Genomic DNA, 16,965 nt, shown 5'->3' with positions numbered 1-16,965 from the left:
CGTCACAGCGACGCGACGAAGGATATCCCAATTCAAAGGCTGCACACTTCGGAGGTCGCATTTGAAGGCCGATTGCGTCACCGCGGCGTGATGAAGGCTGTCCCAATTCAGTTCTGCATCCTCCGAAGGCCGTATTCAAAGGCCGGTTGCGTCATCGCGGCGCGACGAAGGCTAAAGCGACGCCAAATGCACCCTTCGTTTCCCCGTGAAAGGAGTGGAATGATCCGGGAATGGCGAGCAGGTCACATCGGGTTTTCTAAGCTCGCTATCAATGCCCCCGAAATAATCTTTTAAATCAACGTCAGCCACCCAAAATAGTTGCTATCATATAATAACCTTTAACACCAGCATCTTTTTGAGAAAAACCAAGCAGCTGCTTTACTTTTTTGTCAACCCGACCGAGATATGTCAAGCAAGAAAAGCGAAGCTAAGCAAACGGCAACCTCTGCTCAAGCTAACGTTTCTGACCACGATTACACACCAATGGAAACTTCAGGAAGCAGCTACGGTAAGAGGAAAGACCACCCTCCGACTCCAACAAAATCTTCTGTTCCTCCCAACAAGATTAAAGCCTCGCAAGAACCAAAGGAACACCCAAGTGCCCTTGTTGAGGCAATTGAAAAGCTAACAATGAAAATGGACACATTTGGAGAACAGTTACGAGAGACCACTGTTATGGTAGCCAGTGTTGCCAAGCTAGCAGAATTTAATGCCGCTGAAATTAAGGAGTGCAAAGCGCAATTAAAAGCAGTGGAGAAAGAAATGCCACAGCTTATCAGAGAAAATAAAGAACTAAAGGAAAGAGTTACAGAGATGGAAAGATACAAGCGGCGATGGAACCTTAAGATACAAGGTCTTAAAGAAAAGGAAAATGAACAGATCCGTCAAGAAATCATTAGCATCCTGTCAGAGATCGCACCACAGTGGGCCGCTTCCATGGAAACGGTTATTGACAGTGTTCATCGGCTCGGGAAACGAGAAGAAAGGAGTCATCGCCAAGTGATCATCCAGTTCGTGATGAGACATCAGAGGGATGAAATCTGGAGACTGACTAAAAACTCTAAGTTCTGCAAGGAAGCTGGGATTCGTTTCAAGCAGGACTTTTGCAAAGCAGACAGAGAGGCTCGAGCAGCAGTGTGGCTAAAGATGGAGCAAGCCCGTGCAGCTGGGAAGAGCATCTACTACAGAGGCCACATGGGTTTTATTGATGGTAAAAGGGTTCTTGATACCTGAGGTTATTTCTGATAGCTCATATATCTGACCACTTAGATATCATATATCTGACCACAACATATAGATATGTTTACATTCAATACTTGAAATACAATTTTACATACTTAAAAAAAAAAAAAAACTTAACTTAAGTTAAATGTTTAAGGTTCTACCACACATTAATGGGTGTGCAGTTCTATGCAGATTGAGATTATTTACTTTAATTTTGCATGCCTGTTCAGGCTCCCTTCTTTCAGAAGAAGTAAACTTACCGGCAGTCTGTTATATTCCTTTAAGTTCATTAATAAAACTGTTTAAGTTTCCGGTTTCTAAGATGCTTATTACCGATTCAAAGTTTGATATTTGATGTTGATTAATACCAAAAATTAGTTAGGGGCTCATCACAACTCGTAAGTTACAACTAACAGACCTACGTTCTACAACCTTTCACCTTTTTTCAAGATATTCTTTCCTTCATCCCTTTAGTTTTTATCATGTCTTTATTTAATTCTAACCTCTCTTTTGTAACACTTAACGCTAGGGGTTTAAGAGACTCTATTAAAAGGAAAGCAACATTTTTGTATTTAAAAAGTGAAAAAGCACAAGCTTATCTTGTTCAAGAAACTCACAGCAATGAGACAGATGAAAAATTTTGGTCAAATCAACGGGGAGATAAGATACTGTTTAGTCATGGTTCAAACAGGTCAGCAGGTGTTGCCATACTCCTGAACAACTTTCCAGGGAAAGTGACTGCTACTAAGAAGGACCCGCTAGGTCATTGGATAATTTGTGTTTTTGAGATGGGTGACAGAATTTTTATCCTAGGGAATATTTACGGTTATAATAACCACAACCAGAACAAAAATCTTCTAATAGATCTAACTAATACTGTAAAAGATTTATCCAAAAATTATGTAAACTATGATATCTTTATGGGAGGAGATTTTAACGTAGTAATGGATGAATGGCTTGACAGGTACCCTACAAGATTTCAAAATTATCACTACAATACAGCTTTGTTGGAACTTTGTAACTCACTCAAACTGATAGATATTTGGCGCTATCTAAACCCAGACACTCAAAGATTTACTTGGTTTAAACCAGATGGAACAATTAAATCTAGATTAGACTACTGGCTTGTGTCAGATATTAGTCCTGACTCTGAATTAAACTGTACAATCTCGGCTGCACCACTTACAGACCACTGTCTAGTTAAAATTAATGTAACTCCATCAAATATGCGTTTAAGAAGAAATGGATATTGGAAATTCAACTCAAACCTCCTTAGTCATGATCCCTTTTGTCAAGAAATTAAAAGAACTATTAATGATATAAATATGGATCCATCATTCACAAGCTATAGAGCCAAATGGGAATATCTGAAAAATAAAATTCGTCAAATTTCAATCTCGTTTGGTAAAACTTTAAGTAGAGACAGTAAACAAAAACAAATGCATATTGTAAAGGAAATCAATAGCATTTACAATAAACATCTGATAAATGAAGATGATAAGCAAAAATTAACGACACTGCATTCCTCACTGGACAGCATTTATGTTAATAAAGCTAAAGGGGCTTATATCCGTTCTCGAGCAAAATGGATGGAGGAAGGAGAAAAGAGCACAGCATATTTCTGTCGTCTAGAGAAGAGAAGGCAGGAACGAAATGCGGTAAAAACGCTGATAATTGACAACCAAGAATGTACTGACCGTGATAAGATCTCCAAAGCAGTCTTTCAATTTTATAGTAATTTATATTCCTCTTCTTATTCGCAGATCGATGCTGAAGCTTTCTTTAATAAAATTTCTGAACAGATCCCTAAAATTGATGATTGTTTTAAGAATATCTGTGATGCTGAAATTAAAATGGAAGAGGTGGAAAAAGCCCTTAACTGTCTAAAACTGGATAAATCCCCAGGCTCAGACGGTTTAACAAGCAACTTTTACAAGCATTTCTGGGATAACCTAAAAGATCTCTTACTAAATATGCTAAAAGAAATATGTAATACATTCATTTTACCAACAACAATGAAGCAAGGAATTATCACCCTAATTCCAAAACCTGGCAAAAACTCAAAGATAATTGACAATCTACGTCCCATAACTCTTCTTAATAACGATTACAAACTCTTGACTCATATTTTTGCAAACAGACTTAGAGTGGGGATCGAGGACATCGTGTCAGACACACAATCAGGCTTCATCAGAGGACGTTCAATACATAATAATATACGACTTATACTTGACTTACTTGACTATAATTACCTAGTAAAAGACAAGAGCCTAATTCTTTTTCTGGACTTTTTTAAAGCTTTTGACTCGATCGAACACAGATTTATGTTTCGGACATTAGAGCTCTTAGGATTTGGTGAACAATTTATAAACATAATCAAATTAATTTACAAAGATACAAATAGCACAGTCCTTCTGCCGCAAGGAACTTCCCCAAGATTTCCGATTCAAAAAGGTATTAAGCAGGGATGTCCTATATCCCCACTGTTATTTATTATTGCAGCCGAGATGTTATCCATTCTTATTAAAAATTCAGATTTTAAAAAACTAACAATATTTAATCAACAACTGACAATAAGCCAACTTGCTGATGATACAGCCATATTTATGGAAAATAGCGACCAGCTCCCAAAAATCCTTGAAACAATAGATTTTTTTTCAAAAGCGTCTGGGCTAAAATTGAATCTCAATAAATGTGAACTTCTACCTATTCATGATTGTAATCTCTCAGTTATTCATTCCATCCCTGTGAAAACAACAGTTAAGTATCTAGGCATACAAATTACAAAGGACGTGAATCAATTATCCAAACTTAATATCTGGGGGAATTTGGAAAAATGTAAAGCTCATCTCAACTCTTGGTCTCAGAGAGATCTATCTATTATCGGGCGAACATTACTTACAAAAACTGAAACCATCTCTCGCTTCATCTACCCAGCCCAATCACTATCAGTTCCCAAGGAAGCAATCAAAGCAATAAATCAAGCAAACTTTAACTACATCTGGAAAGGTAAAACACATTATATAAAAAAGAGTACAATGATTAGAAACTATGAAGAAGGCGGGGTTAAGGCAATTGATTTTGAATGTATTGATGGTACAATTAAAACCAACTGGCTAAAACAATTTCTAAATAAAAAAACACAAATTTGGTTTCACATTCCCAACAATATCTTTATGAAACTTGGTGGCATCAAATTTCTCCTTAGTTGTGATTATGACCTCAAGAAACTTCCTTATAAAATTTCTTCATTTCATTATCAAACTCTGTTTTATTGGAAAATGATATTCAAACATAATTTTAGTCCCCACAATATCCCAATATGGAACTGCAGGTATATTTTACATAATCGTAAATCTCTGTTTATACAAAACTGGTTAGATAAAGGCATTTGGTCTGTTTCTCATTTAATGGACTGTAATGGTAACTTACTATCATTCGAGGATTTTTGTGCTAAATTTAATATTATAGACAAACAGCAATATAAAAAAGTTTTTAATGCAATACCTAAGCAAGTTCTTTTAATGATATCTCACCGGCATCGAGATTGTTCGACTCCAAAGCTTCCTTCACTTTTGGTACAAGGGAGTAATCTGTTCGAATGTAAAATAAGTAACTTCGATATTAGACAAATATTTAACAAAGAACTGTACCCGTTCTCTAGATCTTACAATTCAATCTCCAGGGTTTTTTTCCAAAAAAGACGCTGAATGTTTAAGATCCTTTTTCTTTAAATTTCCAATTATGCCAAAAGTTAAGGAAGTACACTACAAGGTCCTAAATGGAATCTACCCATCTTCTGAGTTTCTTTCTAATAGATTTGGTTTCGACTGTAAGAACTGTGTGTTTTGTACCAATAATGCAGAAACCACAGATCACATATTCTATGATTGTATTTACATCAATGCCCTCTGGAGTGATTTATTTCATTGGTTGTCTAAATATCTGCCTGTTCCTGTTTTAAAGAAAGAAAATGTTTTATATGGTTTTATTATCAAAGATAACTATCACAATATGTTGATCAACTCCATAGTAATACTTGGAAAATTCTTCATACATAAGAACAGATTTATGAAATCCATTCCCAAATTTTTTGCTTTTCACAAAGAATTGTACTGTTACTTTTCATCTCTGAAACACATGAAAGGAAAGAATGCTGTGAAACTTTGTACAACGGTAGATGATCTCGAAATGCTAAAAAATCCCTAGCTGTCTCCGGTTTTTTTTTTTTCGTATTTTTTTTCTTCACTATGTTAATCTATCTCTATCTCTTGTAATTCTCTCGCTTCTCTTAAGCGTCTTTTGTGTTTGACTCTGTCTGCAAGCCATCTTAAACTGTCATGTTCAAATGGTAATGTTTATAATTGTTATGTCTGTACTGGAAAGATTTCAATAAAAAAAAAAAAAAAAAAAAAAAAGTTTCCCCGTGAAAGGAAGGATACATAAATGGACACTTAGCGGACTATCCTACCCCATAAGTCATCGCGCGCCGGTGACGACAGCATTTTTATTTAAAAAAAAATGACGGCCGAGAGTTCGCTGGTGGACGGCAAATTCACATTTAAATGTAAGTATTATGTTTTCATTTACTCAAATAGCTAGTGAAACCACAGTTAAAAGCCTCAAGTTTTTCTTTCTTATAAACTTAACTCCTTCGTCACCATTGCGTGGCTTCATTTGTCAGGTGGTCTGAGGCAAAAATTGTGCTAATATTAGTTTAATAATTGTTTCAGGGAGCAAGGAGCAGATAGCTCAATTTATTAAACTGCAATTAAAAAAAAAACTAAATAAATTAAATTAAATTTTATTGTAATATTTGCACTAGTCTGTCTAACTTGTGTAATTAAGAAATATCACTCACCCTATAAAGCCCACAACAATAAGAAAAGCAGTAGATCAAGCATTTGGGGTTTCACTTTATATGTTTTTGTAGTGCTTTCATGCAAGCAATATATCTACAAAGGTTTAACTAAATTTGAGTATTCATAAATATGATTTCTGAATATGAATATGATTTTAAAAATACAAAGTAAGAAAGTTGAGATCACATCTTTGCTGAAATGTATTGTGCTGTTGTTGTTAACAAGCCATGGTTAATTTGCTCTGCCTTAGGATTGCACGTGTCCTGGGACAGGTGAGGGGCCGAGTTCAGCAGTGTGTGACCAAGAAGAGGAGGAGCCAGGGGCAGCAGCACCAGCACTAGCACCAGCAGCAGCACCACGATGAAGGCGAGACAGAGAGGACGATGTTTTGGACTTGATTAGAGAAGACATGGGACTGCAGAGGCGAGGAGAGCACAAGAGAGAATGGACAGGCTGTTTTCTCTTCTTGAAAGAATGATTGAGAAATGTTAAACTTTTTTTCACTTAGATTTTTTTAAAAGGAAAAAAAAATTATGCAACTTTAAATGTGTAAATAAATGAGAATTCATTGCTCTGGACATTGTTTATTTTTGTAATGACAGTCATAATTTCTACATGAAACAAATTCTTCTATAACTTTTTTTCCCCCAACTATTTACAACATACGTTAAACATCTCAAAATCAACATAAACATTTAAATTTACAGTACATAAAATAAGAAAAAATGATGTAGACTTTTATTCAGCTGAGTGGGAGACCCTGGTGTTGCTGCTGGACTGGGATGGGCTCCACAATTAGAGACCCTGGTAAGGCCTCGATCCTGCTGGTGGGACATCATCTGGGACGGTCTCCAGAGTGTTTGACAGCATATTTTCACTATCCACGTCTACCAACAGGTTTGCAGGGCTGACTCATGGAATAAATATTGAGATACTTTATATATTTTTTTTAACCACTAATAACGCATTGGGGAAAAACTACTAGTCATATATTTCAAACCTTATTAAGCAAAATTATCTTGCATACTCTAATGTACTTAAGGCATCAAGAGTAAAAGTAAAGGAATTCTGCAGGGAAAAAAAACTTGTCAGGGTTTTTATGATGGTTCTGCTTTTATATTACTGCATATGTTGCATTTTACTTCTTAATATTTTCAGAATAATACGATCAGACATACAGGTAATACAAAAACGAATAAATTACCTCATCCGTGATCATGATTCATTAATTCCATTTAGATAAATCGCTAGATGGTGAAAACGCATTAAAAACGACATCTCCCATCGTCACCTCCTTCATAGCGTCATCAAGCTTCGCCTTTGTTATTGTTGGAAACTGCGCCCTCTTGTGGTCAAATACCAAAGTTACATAGTAGAGCTTTAAAATGTTATCTCATCTAATAAAAAAATATACAAGACAAACTAAAATATTTTCTAAATAAAATACAATTAAAAAACTTTTTCATATAAAATAATGGCAATTTTTCATAATTAAATATAAACTCATTTTTGAGTTTTGACTACGAACACATGAAAACACAGCTATACAACATAGTTCAAAACAAATAATTAGTAATTTCTGAACATTTACTCTCAGTCTTTATTCACCTTTTTCTCACGTTTTCTCAATAAAATTAATAAAAGTATAGAATATAATAGCATATTTCTAATAGGGGCACATTGTAACGCAGTGTGACAACATGCCCCCGCCTGCACAACTGGGATTTAAACCCTGCTAGTGTCTTCTGCTAGTTAGCGAAGCATTAAAGAACTATCTCAACTGTTAAAAAACATCTTGGAGATTAAAATAATATCAGATTTGTCTAATTTTAAATAAACACAAAAAATAGAGATGAAAAATTAACTTAAGAAATTTACTTTTGCTATGGTTTAATAAATGTCTATATCTCCCAAAAACAAATTAATTTTGGCGCAATTTTTTCTCTATATAGTGTTGATATGGCAACTAGTAAATACACCAAGTTTCGTCATGCTAGCATGTGTGGAAGTATTTAAAACAAGTGTGTTAGAACCAGGGGCGTAGTTTGTGGGGGGGTTAGGGGGGAGATAACCCCCCCAATATTTAAATCTATGCATTACAACCCCCCCAATATTTATACCATGATCACATGAAAAATATGCAGAATAATTTTTCAACCCCCCCAATGTTCAAACCAAATCTACGCCCTTGGTTAGAACTAGCTCCGCGTTAGGTTGTGCCCCGCGCTCCCCTAGTTTCGGTTGCAAATCCGTTATAGGCTACTGCCATAATCCAAACTTGATCTGATAAATATACTATATTCTTTTCAACGATAATCTACAAGCTCCCCGTTCAACCACTGATAAACATCTTAAAATATTTACTCTTATTTTACATTTCTTGATAAATTTTTTAGTATAGCAATTGTCTGCCTAGGTTCCATCCATACACTGAGATATTTGACTATAGATCCACGCAGGAGTCTTCTTCTTCTTCTTTGTAACGGTGGATCGCAAAGTTACTTACCGCCCTCTGCTGTTTCTTCTTCTTCTTCTTCTTCTTCTTCTTCTTCTTCTTCTTCTTCTTCTTCTTCTTCTTCTTCTGTTGTTTATATGGCGGTTGGCAAACCAACTGTAAGATGCATTTTCTGCAACCTACTGAAATGAGTATGGAGCAGTACACACACACGCACACACACACACACACACACACCCCTTTTCTTTATTGCCATCACCCCTTTCCTTTAGTGACTGAACTAACTTTAATCGTTCTCTATTATATGCTGTACATTCCAGCAATGTATCCACATGTATCACAATTACCAGTTTCATGTTTCCCTATTTTATATAAACTTTGATTTAGTTTTGTATAATCTTGTCATTATCACATCCTTTTTAGTGCTATCAACAGTTCTTCTTTCCATCCCCCAAATTTCTGTGTATAGGCCTACTATACTGATGCCTTCCTCATATTTCATAGTGCCATATCCTCTGCAGCCTCTTTTTCACTTCAGTTCCCATCAACCCCTTCATTTCCTGTTTACTCATCTGCACTCTGATGTTGATCTCAGGATCCTTAACAACGTCTTTGCCAGTTTATCATTCGCCTTTACTCCGACATGGACTGGAAGGGCTGGAACCCCCAAAAAACTCATCCTTACAACTAAGTGCTTTATGCCATATAAGTTCTGTAATGTTTCACATAAAATATCTTGTCTTGCTGAGGATTTTCCACTTGCTAAACCTTCCAGAGTTGATTGTGATTCTGTACGTCTGCTGTTTGCATAGACCTAATACTTAAATTTATCTGTTTTTCAAAGGTATTAAATACAGAATATAAAAACATAGGTAAAAAGAAAAGAAATAATGAGACAGCACAGAGTTTGCATTTTTAGGTGAACTATGTCTTTAATGAAAATATTTTGCATCCACACTATAGATTTGATGAAGCTGGTTTGTGTGTATGAGATGAGACGTGAAGTGTGTATAACTTGCACAAGAGAATGTGGGTACACTTTATTTTACAGTGTCCTTGTTACATGTTACATGTATTTACCATAGTAATAACAGTAAAGTATGCATAGTTACACGCAAATACCCCTCAACCAAATACTAATCCTACCCGAACAGTAAATGCCTTTTTAATTAATATTACTCAGTTGGCCTACTTAAATATAAAATTAGGCTGTAACAATGACACCTTATAATAAAGTGTAGCCAGAATGTGCCAGGTCTGAGGTCAAATTTGCTAGGTTAACATCACATCTCACTAATATACTAATAGATACACATATTAATAAGCCCTAGCATAAAGAGGAAGTCAAATCAATCTTAAAATATCTCATGGGAGGAAGTCTGCAGTATCTAAGAGTCCATGTGAGAGGATGTACAGACTCTGAAAGGAGAAGCAGAGGTATTTATTCACACTGAGCACTTCAACTCAGACTGACATCTCTCTCATCTTTAGCTCTTCTGACGGTAGAATTGAAGTCTTTCGTTATTTGAAACGGTTCTGACGTTCAAACTGCTGAAGAAAATGATTCACCCGATTTTCCTCCATTTGTGCTTGTGGTGTTTAGTTGGTAAGTTATACTTGTTTTATGATGCACAGTGTACTATTTAAATCAGTCAGAATAGATTTTGCATTTGCTGTTAATGTCATAAATTATGATGACTATAAATCAACCAATCTGATTCACAACAAAATAAATCTTTACCTTCATCTTACTTGTAAGAAAATGTGAACTTATTTCAATTATGCATTCAATAGTGTCAAATGTTTTTAAAACTATTTAAAAATATACTGTATATATCAAATTAGTTTGAAGCAATCATTTCTGTTTGTTCGGCAGGTGTGTTTGGCGTTGCAGATGAAGTGAAGACAGTGTCAAAGATGGAGGGAGAATCTGTCACCATACAGCCTAATGTTTCTAAAATACAGAAAGATGATCAGATAAGATGGAATTTTGGACATAAAGACATTCTCATTGCTCAAATCAATAGACAGGACAATAAAACGACATTTTATAATGATAGTGCTGATGGGAGATTCAGAGGCAGACTGGAACTGGATCAGACTGGATCTCTGACCATCACAAACATCACAACCACGGACTCTGGACTTTATCAAGTCAAAACCACCAGATCAGAGACGCCGCTCAACATATTCAATCTTATTGTCTGTGGTGAGTATACCAGCTGGATTATTAAATACATAGGATATGCCCAGACAGCTACATAGTGTCGGCTCAGTCACGGCCCAGATCCGGCCCACATCTGGTACGTGTTGAGTCCACAAGTACCAGATGTGGGCCGGATCTGGGCCGACACTATTTTTCTGTCTGGGTATTAACTTTTTAACATGTAAAACAAGGTCATAATTAGTCTGATAATGAAGTAAGTAGTTTTGTGGTGACAGAATTTTTTGCATGATTTTACAACATTTCTTTCTTTAAGAATTTGATTCAAATTAAATTCAAAGAAACGTAATCTGCTCTTTGCGTCGTACAGCTGAACAATACCCAGGCAGCAACACAGTTTTGGCCCAGATCCGGCCCACATCTGGTACGTGTCAAATTCACATGCAGATGTGGGTCGGATATGTTGCTGCCTGGGTAAATATAGCTATCTGAATCATACTCACTAAGACTGTTGACATTTTATTTTTGGGCCTAAACATGTGTGTGGCTGAATTTAAGTCTCTCCTTAAATTCACTGTCATGTTTTGACAAACTCAGTTGTCACTGGATTGCGATAGGAGCTTAATTTCCATAAAGTTAAACTTTTCACGACTTTCTCTCTCTCCTATTTATATTGTGCCGAACAGTTTTTTTAAGAAAAAGTGTAGTTACACCAAGCTTACACTGATAGCATCCAGCAACTTTATGCAAATAATTTGCAGAAAATAAATAGGCCTACAGCTGTGAGGCTCAGGTATGACGTTTGTCATGAGCATTGAAAAATGCAGATGATGATCGAGCTTCATCTGGTTTTAGTGCGTAAATCATATTCTATAAAAAATGGATGAATTGCAGTTGTTAGATATATGCTAAATATTACTGTTTGGTTGTAATTTACAGAGCCCCTAAACTTGGAACATGGTGATGGAAAAAAATATTAGATGGGAGGAAAAATTATGTCATAACTTTTCGCAAATTTTCTTGGAGGTACAGTATGTAAAAGTTTTGTGAGGGAGCACAACGAATGCAAAAGCAATGACATTTTTTTTATTTTTTTTTTTTTTATTATTGAAACTTTTTCTTCCAATGTCATATTTTTTTCCATCACGATGTCCATTTAGGGATTCCATAGTAATTAGACTGTCTGTGTTCACATGTTGTTGTTTTTTTCACACTGTCTTTACATTGGTCATTCAAAAAAACAAGGCTTGCACCTTTCCACTTAATTGTGTGTATATATGATGATGTTGGACCCGTACTGAAAAAATCCCAGTCAATCTGTTCAGGTACACAGAGATCTTCTGAGCTGATCTATGGTCATTTATATAACCAGGCTCAGTCGGGGAACACCTCTCCTCTAGCCAAGGGACGAACATGTGTCATTATGATTCAGGCTGCATCACAAGTCAGAATTAAGATCGGGATCAGTAGCATTCAAATATTCATCCAGTTCCTTTTGCTTGAAGATCGATTCATCACACCAGTGGAGCCGAAGCTGGCCCTATAGGTCTGTTGTAGGGGATTATACAGTAGACCCAAGGACCAGATATGATGAGTGAAGAACTGGAGTCAGAAGTGCAGTTAATTGAAGACATTTTTTTACTGAAGATAGTTTGTAGTTTCATCAGGCAGAAGTCAGCTTCAAGACTTATAAGGAGTTTGTAGGCCGCTCTACATATATTCACATTTCTTCAACAGTTATACCTTACACCTACATCGTTACTTCAGGTTGAAGGATTCTGATTGGCTAAGAAATAGATAAACATAGAAATTGTACACACATGGATTTGTATGCAGGTGCATATCCACACTGATTATCAGGCTGACCCTGAGTTAGATATATGTTTTAACACATGTTAGGTGCCTTTCTCAAAAACATGGAGAGCACATTCTATTAAACTGACATGTAATTCTACAAATCTCATATGCTTAAAGAAGTCATTCAAATTGTTTATGTAGAAGGAAAAATATTGATTAATACCTTGATTATATTCACTTAATAGATATACATTGAAGCAGCAGTGGATTCCAGAATCCAGCCCTTATCTGTACAGAGGACTTGTCTGATTATGTCGATGAGGCCCTCACAGGGAATTCTCTAGTAGACAGGATCTCTTGTTTTGGTCGTGTCTAGGTGTAGGTCCAGCATCTGATCTAGATATGGACTGGATACGGCTGACTACGGTAACCTCAGGATAGACAGAGAGACTAATATCCATGTGGATGCCATTCTTCTTAAGATGTAACAAGTACATTGGGTGTTATGGGAAGTGTTCACGGTTCTGATTGATCTAATTAATGCAACCTAACAATCTTTTAACAAATGGGCATTACAGAAATCTGATAATGTGTTAGGTGTATGCCAGTGTTGACAGAACCGGGCTAATACTGTGTTTCAAACATGAATCTATGTTTTCTAATGTTGCTCTTTTCTTCTCTCTTAAGAATGTCGCTGTTTTAACAGTAAAGCTGTGACCCGATTGGCTCTCTCATCTCTGGTGGGCGTGGTTGCGGTGGTCGTTCTGATTTATTAATACAGAACCAGAAATCTTCCACGGCTGAAGACTGTGAAGAACGCAGCAACAAACACTGATCGACCAGATGAAGATGACCGTGAATGTCTGGTGCCATTATATGACAAGAACTCCTTTGAGTAACTATCATTTCAAAGATTCTTTATTTTTTTCAAAAGCAAACAAAACTTTTTATGCTGTTTGTTTCACACTCTAAAATCTCTCCATATGTGGTGATGTTTTAGTATAAACAGACAGACATTAAAGAGTGCAAATCACATAAACGCAACGGCATTAATTTCACTTCTTTGCAGGTGCTTATGTCGTGTCTCAGCAAGCAGATTAATTCCACATTTAGCTTAATGTTAACTATCAATTAAAGGGACAGTTCACCCAAAAATAAAATTTCTTTCATTAATTACTCACCCTCATGTCGTTCCCAGAAAGGTAGTAAAGACATCGTTAAAATAGTCCATGTGACTCCATTGGTTGAACATTAATGATTGTAGCGACCCCAAAAATAATGACTTTATTCAACAATCTCTTCTCTTCTGTGTCATTCTCCTACACTGTTGACGTAGTGTAAATGTGTCGCATGTGTCGTGGTGCTCACGTGACTAGCGTCGGCCAATAGTGAGCCGGCGTTTGAACCCAGAGATTCTACGTCAACAGCGTTTGAGAATGACGTGGAAGAGAAGAGACTGTTGAATAAAGTCGTTATTTTTAGGGTCACTTCATAATATTAAGGTTGAACCACTGGAGTCACATGGACTATTTTAAGAATGTCTTTACTACCTTTCAAGGCCTTGAAAGTTGTAATGACGTTGCTGCAATGACTGGTTCAGAATCTTCTCGGATTTCATCAAAAATATCTTAATTTGTGTTCTGAAAATGTACGAAGGTCTTACAGGTTTGGAACGTCATAAGGGTGAGTAATTAATGACAGAATTTTCATTTTTGAGTGAATTAACCCTTTGATATACAGTATGTTTCTGTTAATATACAGTAGTTGCTGAAGCTCCACCTAGTAGTCTTTTTTTTACTGACATGTCTAATCTCTCTCACACTGTGATATTTTAGTGTAATAAATCTTGAAAGTTGATAAACAAGATATTCAAAAATTGATTTGTAGTTTTTGATCATGCTGTTTTTGTAACGTTATGCCTGTTTTTTTACCATATCAAATAAACGTCTAATCTTTAAATGATTTGGCCTCATTCTTGACCTGGAAAAAAGAACAACACAACACCATCATTCAACTGTGATCATACATTTTTAATCTGTTAGTGTGTTGCTATTAAAAACACTGTTCTGAGAAGTTTCGGAATAAAACACTGAGTGTGAAATGAGAAGACGAGAAAAAGACATGAGCAGTGCTGTCACACAAATAAATGTGTGAACATTAGATCTTGTTTGATTTAGTTCTGATTTTGGTCCAGTGGTTTTCTACTCCTTACAACCATAATGAAACTCCACAGAGCAACTAACCCAGCAACATCAGCTGCATTAGTCACTGAATCACTACAGCAAACACTTTTCAGCAAGAGAGGAGTTTAATATGACAATCTGAATGCTTTACATGTATTAAAACAAATAAGTGCAAATAAGTGATCAACTGAGAGCAGACTGAAATAATTTTTTTTTTTTTTTTTTTTGTAGTTTATAGATCAGGCTACTCTATTTAACATTATCATATGAGGAGACAAATTAATTCTGAATTAATGTGATTCTTTTCTGCAAGTACTATTTTAAATATGACTTCACTTGCCTTTTGTGCTGTGTATGTGTTTATTGTGAATGTTACTGTGTGATTAATTTAGACAAAAGGTAAAAATGTATACTTGTTAGGGGTTTATGATCCATCAACATGTTGTCTTGTAATCATTTTGAGCTTGAGATTTACTCAGATTTTAACTCAGATTAATGGTGTAGACCAGGGGTGGGCAAACTACGGCCCGCGGGCCACATACGGCCCGTTAGGCTGTTTAATCCGGCCCGTCGAGTATTTAAAAAATTGTCTTAAGATCGCATTAATTTTGCCTTTTTCTTGCAATACTTTGCGTTATATATAAATTGCGTTGCATATATTTGACAATCGGAATATCAGATATTTCATGCCATAGCTAACAAATGTAAAAAAGGAAAAATGACATAAAAGCAGATCATCATTCATTCAGCGCTGTTGTGGCTGCGGTGTGTCACGTAACAAGCTAGACGCGTCACCATGGAAACCAAACAGACAGCAACTTAAGCGCATAGACTTGGTGCACGTTAATGTTTTTTCCTTTTTTTGAAAACTCACAGAGAAAAAAAATGTTTGGTAACCGCTTGCACACGTTTAGTTTTTCCTTTGATTTTTCTGCTATTTAGTTTTGCTACTCTGGATTTGTGGATGTATCCTCCTGACTGATTCCGTTTACAAAACCTTTATCGCCCGGCTTTCGACTACACGCTCCCCTGACGTCTGCCATGTACAGAACCCGGTTTTGTTCATTAAATGTTCTGATCTGCATTTGCTTTTTATGTTTTATTTTATTATACTTAAAATAAATTTGTATATTCGTTTATTTCGTTTTTTTTCCAAATTTTCGTTTTTTAAAAATTAACCTCAAAACATAACATGCTAAATGGGGGATATCTAGCATAAAAAAAATGTATTGTCAGAATGTCGTCTCTCAGTTGTTGAATTTCGCGCAGACGTTGCCACAACGTAAATGTGTTTGCCCCGCCCGATCTCATGAAAGTGCGAATAGGCTACCACGAATTGTATTTGTAGTTCTTATGAAACGCAGTTTTCGCGTGCATATGATACGCACTTAAAGGGATAGTTCGCCCAAAAATGAAAATTCGGTCATCATTTACTCACCCTCAAGTTGTTTCAAACCTGTATGAATTTCTTTTTTCTGCTGAACACAAAAGAAGATATTTTGAAAAATCTCGGGTAAACCAAACAGTTGATGGACTCCATTGACTTCCATAGTATTTTTTTTCCTACTATGGAAGTCAATGGGGTCCATCAACTGTTTGGTTACCGACATTTTTCAAAATATCTTCTTTTGTGTTCAGCAGAAAAAAGAAATTCATACAGGTTTGAAACAACTTGAGGGTGAGTAAATGACAGAATTTTCATTTTTGGGCGAAATATCCCTTTAATGGCGTGTAATAGGCACGCACTCCGCACCCCTAATCCTAACCAAAGGGTTTACAGTGCGCAGCATATGCACGCAAAAAAATATATTTTTGGCGTATAAATGGCACGAGAAATAAAATTTGTGGTATAGATACGCAATTTAATGAGATCGTGTTTCATAATCTGCTACTGGGCCGGCCCTCTGTCAAATTTTAAAACCCAGTGTGGCCCTTGAGCCAAAAAGTTTGCCCACCCCTGGTGTAGACAGTATATCACTCCTAAAGACCCCGCTGGAGCGCCAACTAGTGACTAAACTAAGAAACAACAGTGTAGAATCCTTTTGAATATTCTGTAGGCCCTATTTATGTCCTGTTCACCCCTGCTGGTGGATGTTGTAACTGCAGTATCTGCAAGCAAGTTCTCCTTCAAAAAGTCCTTTCAAACATATCCATAATCCATCTGTTTTTAATAAATAAAATGATTTGCAAGCTACATATACACCTTTTAAGAAAATATTACTTTATATTATAGGCTTGTCTTCATTTAAAATCTTTTAGCAGTTAGTGACAGATATTTTT

At 36.1% G+C, this 16,965-nt stretch overlaps 2 protein-coding genes across 2 annotated transcripts in view; both read left to right on the top strand.

Annotated features, from left to right (window-relative positions):
• The window catches only part of LOC311085787 (uncharacterized protein), a 219,676-nt gene extending 205,221 nt beyond the window's left edge, over positions 1–14,455 (top strand). Inside the window, exon 4 of the transcript XR_014606940.1 lies at positions 13,572–14,455. The gene's annotated coding sequence lies outside the window, so the exon portion shown is untranslated. The remainder of the gene's footprint in view (positions 1–13,571) is intronic.
• Positions 1–16,965, top strand: part of LOC311085752 (uncharacterized protein) — a 333,708-nt gene that overhangs the window by 302,770 nt on the left and 13,973 nt on the right. The gene's annotated exons all lie outside the window — the stretch shown is intronic.

Source organism: Abramis brama, assembly GCF_963993115.1.
Source record: "Abramis brama genome assembly, chromosome: 6".
Classification (NCBI taxonomy): Eukaryota; Metazoa; Chordata; class Actinopteri; order Cypriniformes; family Leuciscidae; genus Abramis; species Abramis brama.
This window is presented reverse-complemented; position numbering and strand designations above follow the sequence as displayed.